The 13344-nt window shown below is 43.9% G+C and overlaps 1 long non-coding RNA gene across 1 annotated transcript; it reads left to right on the forward strand.

The window, feature by feature from the left end:
• The first annotated feature begins 384 nt into the window (after positions 1–384).
• LOC127908988 (uncharacterized) lies at positions 385–4160 on the forward strand. Its single transcript, XR_008069397.1, has 3 exons — positions 385–2400; positions 2780–3118; positions 3416–4160. It is a non-coding gene; the product is annotated as an uncharacterized LOC127908988 (long non-coding RNA).
• The last annotated feature ends 9184 nt before the right edge of the window (positions 4161–13344 follow it).

Genomic DNA, 13344 nt, shown 5'->3' on the forward strand with positions numbered 1-13344 from the left:
TGGTAGTGTATACAGGTGGAATGTGGGGCATTAGAATGGTAATGTAGTGTATACAGGTGGAATGTGGGGCATTAGAATGGTAGTGTATACAGGTGGAATGTGGGGCATTAGAATGGTAGTGTAGTGTATACAGGTGGAATGTGGGGCATTAGAATGGTAGTGTATACAGGTGGAATGTGGGGCATTAGAATGGTAGTGTATACAGGTGGAATGTGGGGCATTAGAATGGTAGTGTATACAGGTGGAATGTGGGGCATTAGAATGGTAGTGTATACAGGTGGAATGTGGGGCATTAGAATGGTAGTGTATACAGGTGGAATGTGGGGCATTAGAATGGTAGTGGTAGTGTATACAGGTGGAATGTGGGGCATTAGAATGGTAGTGTATACAGGTGGAATGTGGGGCATTAGAATGGTAGTGTATACAGGTGGAATGTGGGGCATTAGAATGGTAGTGTAGTGTATACAGGTGGAATGTGGGGCATTAGAATGGTAGTGTATACAGGTGGAATGTGGGGCATTAGAATGGTAGTGTAGTGTATACAGGTGGAATGTGGGGCATTAGAATGGTAGTGTAGTGTATACAGGTGGAATGTGGGGCATTAGAATGGTAGTGTATACAGGTGGAATGTGGGGCATTAGAATGGTAGTGTATACAGGTGGAATGTGGGGCATTAGAATGGTAGTGTATACAGGTGGAATGTGGGGCATTAGAATGGTAGTGTATACAGGTGGAATGTGGGGCATTAGAATGGTAGTGTATACAGGTGGAATGTGGGGCATTAGAATGGTAGTGTATACAGGTGGAATGTGGGGCATTAGAATGGTAGTGTAGTGTATACAGGTGGAATGTGGGGCATTAGAATGGTAGTGTATACAGGTGGAATGTGGGGCATTAGAATGGTAGTGTATACAGGTGGAATGTGGGGCATTAGAATGGTAGTGTATACAGGTGGAATGTGGGGCATTAGAATGGTAGTGTATACAGGTGGAATGTGGGGCATTAGAATGGTAGTGTATACAGGTGGAATGTGGGGCATTAGAATGGTAGTGTATACAGGTGGAATGTGGGGCATTAGAATGGTAGTGTATACAGGTGGAATGTGGGGCATTAGAATGGTAGTGTATACAGGTGGAATGTGGGGCATTAGAATGGTAGTGTATACAGGTGGAATGTGGGGCATTAGAATGGTAGTGTATACAGGTGGAATGTGGGGCATTAGAATGGTAGTGTAGTGTATACAGGTGGAATGTGGGGCATTAGAATGGTAGTGTATACAGGTGGAATGTGGGGCATTAGAATGGTAGTGTAGTGTATACAGGTGGAATGTGGGGCATTAGAATGGTAGTGTATACAGGTGGAATGTGGGGCATTAGAATGGTAGTGTAGTGTATACAGGTGGAATGTGGGGCATTAGAATGGTAGTGTATACAGGTGGAATGTGGGGCATTAGAATGGTAGTGTAGTGTATACAGGTGGAATGTGGGGCATTAGAATGGTAGTGTATACAGGTGGAATGTGGGGCATTAGAATGGTAGTGTATACAGGTGGAATGTGGGGCATTAGAATGGTAGTGTATACAGGTGGAATGTGGGGCATTAGAATGGTAGTGTATACAGGTGGAATGTGGGGCATTAGAATGGTAGTGTATACAGGTGGAATGTGGGGCATTAGAATGGTAGTGTATACAGGTGGAATGTGGGGCATTAGAATGGTAGTGTATACAGGTGGAATGTGGGGCATTAGAATGGTAGTGTAGTGTATACAGGTGGAATGTGGGGCATTAGAATGGTAGTGTATACAGGTGGAATGTGGGGCATTAGAATGGTAGTGTATACAGGTGGAATGTGGGGCATTAGAATGGTAGTGTATACAGGTGGAATGTGGGGCATTAGAATGGTAGTGTAGTGTATACAGGTGGAATGTGGGGCATTAGAATGGTAGTGTATACAGGTGGAATGTGGGGCATTAGAATGGTAGTGTAGTGTATACAGGTGGAATGTGGGGCATTAGAATGGTAGTGTATACAGGTGGAATGTGGGGCATTAGAATGGTAGTGTATACAGGTGGAATGTGGGGCATTAGAATGGTAGTGTATACAGGTGGAATGTGGGGCATTAGAATGGTAGTGTATACAGGTGGAATGTGGGGCATTAGAATGGTAGTGTATACAGGTGGAATGTGGGGCATTAGAATGGTAGTGTAGTGTATACAGGTGGAATGTGGGGCATTAGAATGGTAGTGTATACAGGTGGAATGTGGGGCATTAGAATGGTAGTGTATACAGGTGGAATGTGGGGCATTAGAATGGTAGTGTATACAGGTGGAATGTGGGGCATTAGAATGGTAGTGTATACAGGTGGAATGTGGGGCATTAGAATGGTAGTGTAGTGTATACAGGTGGAATGTGGGGCATTAGAATGGTAGTGTAGTGTATACAGGTGGAATGTGGGGCATTAGAATGGTAGTGTATACAGGTGGAATGTGGGGCATTAGAATGGTAGTGTAGTGTATACAGGTGGAATGTGGGGCATTAGAATGGTAGTGTATACAGGTGGAATGTGGGGCATTAGAATGGTAGTGTAGTGTATGTATACAGGTGGAATGTGGGGCATTAGAATGGTAGTGTATACAGGTGGAATGTGGGGCATTAGAATGGTAGTGTATACAGGTGGAATGTGGGGCATTAGAATGGTAGTGTATACAGGTGGAATGTGGGGCATTAGAATGGTAGTGTATACAGGTGGAATGTGGGGCATTAGAATGGTAGTGTATACAGGTGGAATGTGGGGCATTAGAATGGTAGTGTAGTGTATACAGGTGGAATGTGGGGCATTAGAATGGTAGTGTATACAGGTGGAATGTGGGGCATTAGAATGGTAGTGTATACAGGTGGAATGTGGGGCATTAGAATGGTAGTGTATACAGGTGGAATGTGGGGCATTAGAATGGTAGTGTATACAGGTGGAATGTGGGGCATTAGAATGGTAGTGTATACAGGTGGAATGTGGGGCATTAGAATGGTAGTGTAGTGTATACAGGTGGAATGTGGGGCATTAGAATGGTAGTGTATACAGGTGGAATGTGGGGCATTAGAATGGTAGTGTAGTGTATACAGGTGGAATGTGGGGCATTAGAATGGTAGTGTAGTGTATACAGGTGGAATGTGGGGCATTAGAATGGTAGTGTATACAGGTGGAATGTGGGGCATTAGAATGGTAGTGTATACAGGTGGAATGTGGGGCATTAGAATGGTAGTGTAGTGTATACAGGTGGAATGTGGGGCATTAGAATGGTAGTGTATACAGGTGGAATGTGGGCATTAGAATGGTAGTGTATACAGGTGGAATGTGGGGCATTAGAATGGTAGTGTATACAGGTGGAATGTGGGGCATTAGAATGGTAGTGTATACAGGTGGAATGTGGGGCATTAGAATGGTAGTGTAGTGTATACAGGTGGAATGTGGGGCATTAGAATGGTAGTGTAGTGTATACAGGTGGAATGTGGGGCATTAGAATGGTAGTGTAGTGTATACAGGTGGAATGTGGGGCATTAGAATGGTAGTGTATACAGGTGGAATGTGGGGCATTAGAATGGTAGTGTATACAGGTGGAATGTGGGGCATTAGAATGGTAGTGTAGTGTATACAGGTGGAATGTGGGGCATTAGAATGGTAGTGTATACAGGTGGAATGTGGGGCATTAGAATGGTAGTGTATACAGGTGGAATGTGGGGCATTAGAATGGTAGTGTATACAGGTGGAATGTGGGGCATTAGAATGGTAGTGTATACAGGTGGAATGTGGGGCATTAGAATGGTAGTGTATACAGGTGGAATGTGGGGCATTAGAATGGTAGTGTATACAGGTGGAATGTGGGGCATTAGAATGGTAGTGTATACAGGTGGAATGTGGGGCATTAGAATGGTAGTGTATACAGGTGGAATGTGGGGCATTAGAATGGTAGTGTATACAGGTGGAATGTGGGGCATTAGAATGGTAGTGTATACAGGTGGAATGTGGGGCATTAGAATGGTAGTGTATACAGGTGGAATGTGGGGCATTAGAATGGTAGTGTATACAGGTGGAATGTGGGGCATTAGAATGGTAGTGTATACAGGTGGAATGTGGGCATTAGAATGGTAGTGTATACAGGTGGAATGTGGGCATTAGAATGGTAGTGTATACAGGTGGAATGTGGGGGCATTAGAATGGTAGTGTATACAGGTGTAATGTGGGGCATTAGAATGGTAGTGTATACAGGTGGAATGTGGGGCATTAGAATGGTAGTGTATACAGGTGGAATGTGGGGCATTAGAATGGTAGTGTAGTGTATACAGGTGGAATGTGGGGCATTAGAATGGTAGTGTATACAGGTGGAATGTGGGGCATTAGAATGGTAGTGTATACAGGTGGAATGTGGGGCATTAGAATGGTAGTGTATACAGGTGGAATGTGGGGCATTAGAATGGTAGTGTATACAGGTGGAATGTGGGGCATTAGAATGGTAGTGTATACAGGTGGAATGTGGGGCATTAGAATGGTAGTGTATACAGGTGGAATGTGGGGCATTAGAATGGTAGTGTATACAGGTGGAATGTGGGGCATTAGAATGGTAGTGTATACAGGTGGAATGTGGGGCATTAGAATGGTAGTGTATACAGGTGGAATGTGGGGCATTAGAATGGTAGTGTAGTGTATACAGGTGGAATGTGGGGCATTAGAATGGTAGTGTATACAGGTGGAATGTGGGGCATTAGAATGGTAGTGTAGTGTATACAGGTGGAATGTGGGGCATTAGAATGGTAGTGTATACAGGTGGAATGTGGGGCATTAGAATGGTAGTGTATACAGGTGGAATGAGGGCATTAGAATGGTAGTGTATACAGGTGGAATGTGGGGCATTAGAATGGTAGTGTATACAGGTGGAATGTGGGGCATTAGAATGGTAGTGTATACAGGTGGAATGTGGGGCATTAGAATGGTAGTGTATACAGGTGGAATGGGGGCATTAGAATGGTAGTGTAGTGTATACAGGTGGAATGTGGGGCATTAGAATGGTAGTGTATACAGGTGGAATGTGGGGCATTAGAATGGTAGTGTATACAGGTGGAATGTGGGGCATTAGAATGGTAGTGTATACAGGTGGAATGTGGGGCATTAGAATGGTAGTGTATACAGGTGGAATGTGGGGCATTAGAATGGTAGTGTAGTGTATACAGGTGGAATGTGGGGCATTAGAATGGTAGTGTATACAGGTGGAATGTGGGGCATTAGAATGGTAGTGTAGTGTATACAGGTGGAATGTGGGGCATTAGAATGGTAGTGTATACAGGTGGAATGTGGGGCATTAGAATGGTAGTGTATACAGGTGGAATGTGGGGCATTAGAATGGTAGTGTATACAGGTGGAATGTGGGGCATTAGAATGGTAGTGTAGTGTATACAGGTGGAATGTGGGGCATTAGAATGGTAGTGTATACAGGTGGAATGTGGGGCATTAGAATGGTAGTGTATACAGGTGGAATGTGGGGCATTAGAATGGTAGTGTATACAGGTGGAATGTGGGGCATTAGAATGGTAGTGTATACAGGTGGAATGTGGGGCATTAGAATGGTAGTGTAGTGTATACAGGTGGAATGTGGGGCATTAGAATGGTAGTGTATACAGGTGGAATGTGGGGCATTAGAATGGTAGTGTAGTGTATACAGGTGGAATGTGGGGCATTAGAATGGTAGTGTAGTACAGGTGGAAAGTAGGGCATTAGAATGGTAGTGTATACAGGTGGAATATGGGGCATTAGAATGGTAGTGTATACAGGTGGAATGTGGGGCATTAGAATGGTAGTGTAGTGTATACAGGTGGAATGTGGGGCATTAGAATGGTAGTGTATACAGGTGGAATATGGGGCATTAGAATGGTAGTGTATACAGGTGGAATGTGGGGCATTAGAATGGTAGTGTATACAGGTGGAATGTGGGGTATTAGAATGGTAGTGTATACAGGTGGAATGTGGGCATTAGAATGGTAGTGTAGTGTATACAGGTGGAATGTGGGAATTAGAATGGTAGTGTATACAGGTGGAATGTGGGGCATTAGAATGGTAGTGTATACAGGTGGAATGTGGGGCATTAGAATGGTAGTGTAGTGTATACAGGTGGAATGTGGGGCATTAGAATGGTAGTGTATACAGGTGGAATGGGGCATTAGAATGGTAGTGTATACAGGTGGAATGTGGGGCATTAGAATGGTAGTGTATACAGGTGGAATGTGGGGCATTAGAATGGTAGTGTATACAGGTGGAATGTGGGGCATTAGAATGGTAGTAGTGTATACAGGTGGAATGTGGGGCATTAGAATGGTAGTGTATACAGGTGGAATGTGGGGCATTAGAATGGTAGTGTATACAGGTGGAATGTGGGGCATTAGAATGGTAGTGTATACAGGTGGAATGTGGGGCATTAGAATGGTAGTGTAGTGTATACAGGTGGAATGTGGGGCATTAGAATGGTAGTGTAGTGTATACAGGTGGAATGTGGGGCATTAGAATGGTAGTGTATACAGGTGGAATGTGGGGCATTAGAATGGTAGTGTATACAGGTGGAATGTAGGGGCATTAGAATGGTAGTGTATACAGGTGGAATGTGGGGCATTAGAATGGTAGTGTATACAGGTGGAATGTGGGGCATTAGAATGGTAGTGTATACAGGTGGAATGTGGGGCATTAGAATGGTAGTGTATACAGGTGGAATGTGGGGCATTAGAATGGTAGTGTATACAGGTGGAATATGTGGGGCATTAGAATGGTAGTGTATACAGGTGGAATGTGGGGCATTAGAATGGTAGTAGTGTATACAGGTGGAATGTGGGGCATTAGAATGGTAGTGTATACAGTGTATACAGGTGGAATGTGGGGCATTAGAATGGTAGTGTATACAGGTGGAATGTGGGGCATTAGAATGGTAGTGTAGTGTATACAGGTGGAATGTGGGGCATTAGAATGGTAGTGTATACAGGTGGAATGTGGGGCATTAGAATGGTAGTGTAGTGTATACAGGTGGAATGTGGGGCATTAGAATGGTAGTGTATACAGGTGGAATGTGGGGCATTAGAATGGTAGTGTGTATACAGGTGGAATGTGGGGCATTAGAATGGTAGTGTAGTGTATACAGGTGGAATGTGGGGCATTAGAATGGTAGTGTATACAGGTGGAATGTGGGGCATTAGAATGGTAGTGTATACAGGTGGAATGTGGGGCATTAGAATGGTAGTGTATACAGGTGGAATGTGGGGCATTAGAATGGTAGTGTATACAGGTGGAATGTGGGGCATTAGAATGGTAGTGTATACAGGTGGAATGTGGGGCATTAGAATGGTAGTGTATACAGGTGGAATGTGGGGCATTAGAATGGTAGTGTATACAGGTGGAATGTGGGGCATTAGAATGGTAGTGTATACAGGTGGAATGTGGGGCATTAGAATGGTAGTGTAGTGTATACAGGTGGAATGTGGGGCATTAGAATGGTAGTGTATACAGGTGGAATGTGGGGCATTAGAATGGTAGTGTATACAGGTGGAATGTGGGGCATTAGAATGGTAGTGTAGTGTATACAGGTGGAATGTGGGGCATTAGAATGGTAGTGTAGTGTATACAGGTGGAATGTGGGGCATTAGAATGGTAGTGTATACAGGTGGAATGTGGGGCATTAGAATGGTAGTGTAGTGTATACAGGTGGAATGTGGGGCATTAGAATGGTAGTGTAGTGTATACAGGTGGAATGTGGGGCATTAGAATGGTAGTGTATACAGGTGGAATGTGGGGCATTAGAATGGTAGTGTATACAGGTGGAATGTGGGGCATTAGAATGGTGTAGTGTATACAGGTGGAATGTGGGGCATTAGAATGGTAGTGTATACAGGTGGAATGTGGGGCATTAGAATGGTAGTGTAGTGTATACAGGTGGAATATGGGGTATTAGAATGGTAGTGTAGTGTATACAGGTGGAATGTGGGGCATTAGAATGGTAGTGTATACAGGTGTAATGTGGGGCATTAGAATGGTAGTGTATACAGGTGGAATGTGGGGCATTAGAATGGTAGTGTAGTGTATACAGGTGGAATGTGGGGTATTAGAATGGTAGTGTAGTGTATACAGGTGGAATGTGGGGCATTAGAATGGTAGTGTAGTGTATACAGGTGGAATGTGGGGCATTAGAATGGTAGTGTATACAGGTGGAATGTGGGGCATTAGAATGGTAGTGTATACAGGTGGAATGTGGGGCATTAGAATGGTAGTGTAGTGTATACAGGTGGAATGTGGGGCATTAGAATGGTAGTGTATACAGGTGGAATGTGGGGCATTAGAATGGTAGTGTATACAGGTGGAATGTGGGGCATTAGAATGGTAGTGTATACAGGTGGAATGTGGGGCATTAGAATGGTAGTGTAGTGTATACAGGTGGAATGTGGGGCATTAGAATGGTAGTGTATACAGGTGGAATGTGGGGCATTAGAATGGTGTAGTGTATACAGGTGGAATGTGGGGTATTAGAATGGTAGTGTATACAGGTGGAATGTAGGGCATTAGAATGGTAGTGTATACAGGTGGAATGTGGGGCATTAGAATGGTAGTGTATATACAGGTGGAATGTGGGGCATTAGAATGGTAGTGTATACAGGTGGAATGTGGGGCATTAGAATGGTAGTGTATACAGGTGGAATGTGGGGCATTAGAATGGTAGTGTATACAGGTGGAATGTGGGGCATTAGAATGGTAGTGTAGTGTATACAGGTGGAATGTGGGGCATTAGAATGGTAGTGTATACAGGTGGAATGTGGGGCATTAGAATGGTAGTGTAGTGTATACAGGTGGAATGTGGGGCATTAGAATGGTAGTGTATACAGGTGGAATGTGGGGCATTAGAATGGTAGTGTATACAGGTGGAATGTGGGGCATTAGAATGGTAGTGTAGTGTATACAGGTGGAATGTGGGGCATTAGAATGGTAGTGTATACAGGTGGAATGTGGGGCATTAGAATGGTAGTGTAGTGTATACAGGTGGAATGTGGGGCATTAGAATGGTAGTGTATACAGGTGGAATGTGGGGCATTAGAATGGTAGTGTATACAGGTGGAATGTGGGGCATTAGAATGGTAGTGTATACAGGTGGAATGTGGGGCATTAGAATGGTAGTGTATGTATACAGGTGGAATGTGGGGCATTAGAATGGTAGTGTATACATGTGGAATGTGTGGGGCATTAGAATAGTGTATACAGGTGGAATGTGGGGCATTAGAATGGTAGTGTATACAGGTGGAATGTGGGGCATTAGAATGGTAGTGTATACAGGTGGAATGTGGGGCATTAGAATGGTAGTGTATACAGGTGGAATGAGGGGCATTAGAATGGTAGTGTAGTGTATACAGGTGGAATGTGGTAGGGCATTAGAATGGTTAGTGTAGTGTATACAGGTGGAATGTGGGGCATTAGAATGGTAGTGTATACAGGTGGAATGTGGGGCATTAGAATGGTAGTGTATACAGGTGGAATGTGGGGCATTAGAATGGTAGTGTATACAGGTGGAATGAGGGCATTAGAATGGTAGTGTAGTGTATACAGGTGGAATGTGGGGCATTAGAATGGTAGTGTAGTGTATACAGGTGGAATGTGGGGCATTAGAATGGTAGTGTATACAGGTGGAATGTGGGGCATTAGAATGGTAGTGTATATACAGGTGGAATGTGGGGCATTAGAATGGTAGTGTATACAGGTGGAATGTGGGGCATTAGAATGGTAGTGTATACAGGTGGAATGTGGGGCATTAGAATGGTAGTGTATACAGGTGGAATGTGGGGCATTAGAATGGTAGTGTATACAGGTGGAATGTAGGGCATTAGAATGGTAGTGTATACAGGTGGAATGTGGGGCATTAGAATGGTAGTGTATACAGGTGGAATGTGGGGCATTAGAATGGTAGTTAGAATAGTGTATACAGGTGGAATGTGGGGCATTAGAATGGTAGTGTATACAGGTGGAATGTGGGGCATTAGAATGGTAGTAGTGTATACAGGTGGAATGTGGGGCATTAGAATGGTAGTGTATACAGGTGGAATGTGGGGCATTAGAATGGTAGTGTATACAGGTGGAATGTAGGGCATTAGAATGGTAGTGTATACAGGTGGAATGTAGGGCATTAGAATGGTAGTGTATACAGGTGGAATGTGGGGCATTAGAATGGTAGTGTATACAGGTGGAATGTGGGGCATTAGAATGGTAGTGTATATACAGTTGGAATGTGGGGCATTAGAATGGTAGTGTATACAGGTGGAATGTGGGGCATTAGAATGGTAGTGTAGGTGGAATGACATTAGAATGGTAGTGAACAGGTGGAATGTGGGGCATTAGAATGGTAGTGTATACAGGTGGAATGAGGGCATTAGAATGGTAGTGTATACAGGTGGAATGTGGGGCATTAGAATGGTAGTGTATACAGGTGGAATGTGGGGTATTAGAATGGTAGTGCTTAGTGTATACAGGTGGAATGTGGGCATTAGAATGGTAGTGTATATACAGGTGGAATGAGGGCATTAGAATGGTAGTGTATACAGGTGGAATGTGGGGCATTAGAATGGTAGTGTATACAGGTGGAATGTGGGGCATTAGAATGGTAGTGTAGTATATACAGTTGGAATGTGGGGCATTAGAATGGTAGTGTATATACAGGTGGAATGTGGGGCATTAGAATGGTAGTGTATACAGGTGGAATGTGGGGCATTAGAATGGTAGTGTAGTGTATACAGTTGGAATGTGGGGCATTAGAATGGTAGTGTATACAGGTGGAATGTGGGGCATTAGAATGGTAGTGTAGTACAGGTGGAATGTGGGGCATTAGAATGGTAGTGTAGTGTATACAGTTGGAATGTGGGGCATTAGAATGGTAGTGTATTGTACAGGTGGAATGTGGGGCATTAGAATGGTAGTGTAGTGTATACAGTTGGAATGTGGGGCATTAGAATGGTAATGTATACAGGTGGAATGTGGGGCATTAGAATGGTAATGTAGTGTATACAGGTGGAATGTGGGGCATTAGAATGGTAGTGTATACATGTGGAATGTGGGGCATTAGAATGGTAGTGTATACAGTTGGAATGTAGGGCATTAGAATGGTATGGTAGTGTATACAGGTGGAATGTGGGGCATTAGAATGGTAGTGTATACAGGTGGAATGTGGGGCATTAGAATGGTAGCTGAGTGTATACAGGTGGAATGTGGGGCATTAGAATGGTAGTGTAGTGTATACAGGTGGAATGTGGGGCATTAGAATGGTAGTGTATACAGGTGGAATGTGGGGCATTAGAATGGTAGTGTATACAGGTGGAATGTGGGGCATTAGAATGGTAGTGTATACAGGTGGAATGTGGAGGCGTAGAATGGTAGTGTATACAGGTGGAATGAGGGGCATTAGAATGGTAGTGTATACAGGTGGAATGTGGGGCATTAGAATGGTAGTGTATATACAGGTGGAATGTGGGGCATTAGAATGGTAGTGTATACAGGTGGAATGTGGGGCATTAGAATGGTAGTGTATACAGGTGGAATGTGGGGCATTAGAATGGTAGTGTAGTGTATACAGGTGGAATGTGGGGGCATTAGAATGGTAGTGTAGTGTATACATTAGGGTAGGAATGTGGGGCATTAGAATGGTAGTGTATACAGTTGGAATGTGGGGGCATTAGAATGGTAGGTAGTGTATACAGGTGGAATGTGGGGCATTAGAATGGTAGTGTATACAGGTGGAATGTGGGGCATTAGAATGGTAGTGTATACGGGTGGAATGTGGGGCATTAGAATGGTAGTGTATACAGGTGGAATGAGGGGGCATTAGAATGGTAGTGTATACATGTGGAATGTGGGGCATTAGAATGGTAGTGTGGTGTATACGGGTGGAATGTGGGGCATTAGAATGGTAGTGTATACGGGTGGAATGTGGGGCATTAGAATGGTAGTGTATACAGGTGGAATGAGGGGGCATTAGAATGGTAGTGTATACAGGTGGAATGTGGGGCATTAGAATGGTAGTGTATACAGGTGGAATGTGGGACATTAGAATGGTAGTGTATACAGGTGGAATGTGGGGCATTAGAATGGTAGTGATAGTGTATACAGTTGGAATGTGGGGCATTAGAATGGTAGTGTATACAGGTGGAATGTGGGGCATTAGAATGGTAGTGTATACAGAGTGGAATGTGGGACATTAGAATGGTAGTGTATACAGGTGGAATGTGGGGCATTAGAATGGTAGTGTAGTGTATACAGGTGGAATGTGGGGCATTAGAATGGTAGTGTATACAGGTGGAATGTGGGGCATTAGAATGGTAGTGTAGTGTATACAGGTGGAATGTGGGGCATTAGAATGGTAGTGTATACAGGTGGAATGTGGGGCATTAGAATGGTAGTGTATACAGGTGGAATGTGGGGCATTAGAATGGTAGTGTATACAGGTGGAATGTGGGGCATTAGAATGGTAGTGTAGTGTATACAGGTGGAATGTGGAATGGTAGTGTATACAGGTGGAATGTGGGACATTAGAATGGTAGTGTATACAGGTGGAATGTGGGGCATTAGAATGGTAGTATACAGTGTATACAGGTGGAATGTGTATACAGGTGGAATGCATTAGAATGGTAGTGTATACAGGTGGAATGTGGGGCATTAGAATGGTAGTGTATACAGGTGGAATGTGGGGCATTAGAATGGGGCATTAGAATGGTAGTGTATACAGGTGGAATGTGGGGCATTAGAATGGTAGTGTATACAGGTGGAATGTGGGGCATTAGAATGGTAGTGTATACAGGTGGAATATGGGGCATTAGAATGGTAGTGTAGTGTATACAGGTGGAATGTGGGGCATTAGAATGGTAGTGTATCAGGTGGAATGTGGGGCATTAGAATGGTAGTGTACAGGTGGAATGTGGGGCATTAGAATGGTAGTGTAGTGTACAGGTGGAATGTGGGGCATTAGAATGGTGTATACAGGTGGAATATTAGTGTATGTATACAGGTGGAATGTGGGGCATTAGAATGGTAGTGTATACAGGTGGAATGGGGCATTAGAATGGGCATTATTAGAATGAGTAGTGTATTAGAATGGTAGTGTATACAGGTGGAATGTGGGGCATTAGAATGGTAGTGTAGTGTATACAGGTGGAATGTGGGGCATTAGAATGGTAGTGTATACAGGTGGAATGTAAGGGCATTAGAATGGTAATTGTATACAGGTGGAATGTGGGGCATTAGAATAAGTAGTGTATACAGGTGGAATGTGGGGCATTAGAATGGTAGTGTA

The sequence above is a fragment of the Oncorhynchus keta genome, chromosome 18 (genome assembly GCF_023373465.1).
Source record: "Oncorhynchus keta strain PuntledgeMale-10-30-2019 chromosome 18, Oket_V2, whole genome shotgun sequence".
Lineage (NCBI taxonomy): Eukaryota > Metazoa > Chordata > Actinopteri > Salmoniformes > Salmonidae > Oncorhynchus > Oncorhynchus keta.